Here is a 3,502-nt window from a genome sequence, read left to right on the forward strand (position 1 = left end):
TGCACGGTGCGCTTACCTTCATTCCGTTTCCCGTTGTAACCGGCATTAATTTCTCGCCAGTATATGCGCAAATCATCTTAGGCTCCCGTAATGCTCAATCATATTCCAAAATCACCTGAATGCTTATTACGCCTGCTGTTGAAAAGCCTACCAAATCAAAAACCAGCAAGAAAGCCAGCAAAACACGTCTTGTCATTTTCATTCGATCTCATGAAACAGAATGCAACAGGTACATTATTTGCAGCGACGTATTTACAAGTGTGTGCGAGTATTCGAAAATTTCGATATTCAAATGGAACAGTGCCTTCTTCGATTCTATCATCGAATCGAATAGCATTTGTAAGCCCGAATATTTTATGAATATTCCAAATGTCAACTGCAATGAAGCAAGGCCAAAATTGGCGCAAAAGTACGATAGCTGTCATCCCTGTAACTGTCGTCCCGATAACTCATTCCAGTGCGTTCCTCCCGCCATACGCCTACAAATGCTGTGTACCTATATCATGCGCCCATTCTAATACGTATCGACCTTCTTTTACAGCAAAGCTGTGTATGAGTATGGGCGCAACCTAAAATTTCAACATGAATTTTCGGCAATGTATATACTTTCATGTATTTATGTACCGACTTACACGGGCCGTGAAGGGCCTGCTGTATACTTAAAAAAAAAAATATATGGAATGCCCTTCTATCTGCCATCGTCCTAACCGACCTTTCTTTCTGGCATTACTTGTCATGTAATATCTAGTTTTGAGACCTTTGAGTATAACATATAGATAAATAAATAAATAAATAAATAAATAAATAAATAAATAAATAAATAAATAAATAAATAAATAAATAAATTTTCACCTGATTGCCTCAATAAAATTTCCCGAAACTTGCCGAGTTACTAAGGTAGCTAACTTGGCTGGTTGGATATTCATACCGATAATAAACAGCGCGAAATGAATGAATGAATGAATAAATAAATAAATAAATAAATAAATAAATAAATAAATAAATAAATAAATAAATAAAGATATGAATACGAGGACGCGAACATCAATTTACATTTGTTCTAATTAAGAACGGCTGTTTCATAAATTTGTGGCTTATTCAAAAAGTATACTTTGTTCAATTCTATTCGCTTCTGTCGCTATTCCATTCGGCCTCAAAAATCACTATTCGCACACCCCGTAACCGCTACCTCGGTTCAAGCTGGTTACGATGATGAAACTGTACGGGAAGCCTTCACATTAGCTTTAATTTCTTTTTTGCGGATGCGACCTTTCCTGAAGACCTTAGGCTTTTGCAAGCGTCTTTGGCAGCAAAATGCTCTGCAGCAGTGGTGGTTCGCCTCGGTGGTGCAGTGGTTATGGTGCTCGACGGCTGACCCGAAGGTCGCGGGTTCGATCCTAGCCGCTGCGATCGCATTTCGACAGATGTGCTAGACATAGAGTTTCCTAAAATGACCTAGAGGGAACTCTGGCGCTGCGATCGTTCAGCCACCATGGGAATGATGGGTAGTACACGGATTTGCCTAGTCTTCGTGCTTGTGGGCTTCGAACGCACTTGTGGCTTTGTTTATTGCTATGTTTTGGTTTTCTTTCGGATAAAAGAATGGATCGTTATGAACTTCGTGACCAGATTTGAATCGGTGAGCCTAAAGAAGTTAAAGTGGTGAAGTGAAACTGCTGATTTTTGCTGAACTTCGTTTTTCGACAAAGCGGATGCAGGCGACGCGGAGCCAAACGGAGCCGAAAGAACGAAGTTTAGACAAATCCGTGTACTACCCATGATTCCCATGCTGGCTGAAGCGCGATGCATTGCAGCTCCCATAGACACTAGCGCCAGAGTTCCCTCTAGTAAGTATTGTAGGAAACTCTATGGTGCTAGAGGACCGTGTGATGTGCGATGTCACTGCACGTTAAACACCTGATGGTCTAAATTTCCGGAGGCAATACAACGACGTGCTTCATTATCATATCGATCGTGGTTTTGGCATATAAATACCCCAGATATTATTGCAGTAGTGGTGTCCTTGTGAACGGGCCAACCGAAGCTTATTTTGTCACATCACAGTCTCGAAGTGCGCCAAGAAAGGTTCAAAAAGTGTCGAAGCAGACCCAGTTCCTTTGCAGCTAAACTGAAAACAACTTGGTTTCAATTCCTCTAAACATAAAAAAGCTCCCATGAAGAAACGTCGCGCTACGGGACTTGCCGAAGCCGAAACGTACCCCGAACAACACGGCGCGCTGCACCTCGGCGTGTCAAGAATCGACGCTTACACTTCGCGGTATCTACTCAAATACGTACGCACGATCACAGCAAAGAGCTCATGCCTTGGTGGAACATGTCAGACCTAAGGATACATGAGTGATGAACGCGCGAGCACCAACAACGCAGCAAAAGCACGCGGCTGAAGCAAGCGTCGCCCTTCGTACTGCATCTCAACCGATCTCAACGCTACGCCAGCGCCACCTCTCGGGACGGCGACAAAACCTGGCCGCCTCTCGAAGCTAGTTTGCAAACTGAAATAATCTAAAAACGTTGCCACTCCGCCACCATCAGGAGCGTCGTTGGGCGAGAAGCCAAGCGCCTGCTGTAAGGTGGTGCCATCTGTTGGTGCTGTTGTGAGGCCCTCGCAGTTCATGACCAAGTGTTCGATTGACTCCTCGTCGGCACCACATACACGGCACATTGCATCTCCCACGCTGTCATCAAAGCGCCGGCTTGTGCTTCGAAGAGGAGGCTGCTGGCTACACTATTGTCGAATAGGGGTTCGACATGGAACAGGTAGAGTTACTGTATATGCTACCTTTAGGTAGCATAAAGGTAGCATATACAGTGACTCTAGGATGGATGGATGGATGCTATGAGCGTCCCCTTTAAAACGGGGCGGTGACATGTCTGCCACCAGGCTCGAAAAAAAAAAAAAAAAAAAAAAACCTTCCTTGTTTCATGTTGGCCAAATACCTTATCTACATTGATTAAATCTATGTTATTATACCAAAAAATATAAATTCACGGTCCATCTCTCTGCCTCTTAAGGCAGAATGACCTTATTTTTCCCCCATTATTTATTTTTGTTCTTTATCTCTACTTTTCTGCCACCAATACTCTAACCGTCTCTTACTTATTTCTATCGCGGACGTGTTCAGCTTTCCATTGTTGTCCCTAAAACCCAAGGCTTCATGTAGACTCGTGCCCACACGTATACCTGGGTGAATATCGCCACATTCAATCAGTACATGTTCCATCGTTTCCTTAGTTCCCCCGCAGCATGTACATTGTTCTTCTTCGTTACAGCCCGACCTTGCTTCAAACAGTAAAGCGCTTCAAACAGTAAAGCGAACAGGTTATAGGAAGCGCCACCTACGGCGAGCGGTTGAACGAGAGCGGGGACGCGCGCTCTCATAGGACCCCTGACAGGTCAGAGGAGTACAGTAGGTCGTGGTTGTTGGCCACCAAAAAAGAAACAGCCGTTGCGCATGCGCAGACTCGTTACTCGTACGCTCGT

This window comes from Rhipicephalus sanguineus, chromosome 8 (genome assembly GCF_013339695.2).
Source record: "Rhipicephalus sanguineus isolate Rsan-2018 chromosome 8, BIME_Rsan_1.4, whole genome shotgun sequence".
Classification (NCBI taxonomy): Eukaryota; Metazoa; Arthropoda; class Arachnida; order Ixodida; family Ixodidae; genus Rhipicephalus; species Rhipicephalus sanguineus.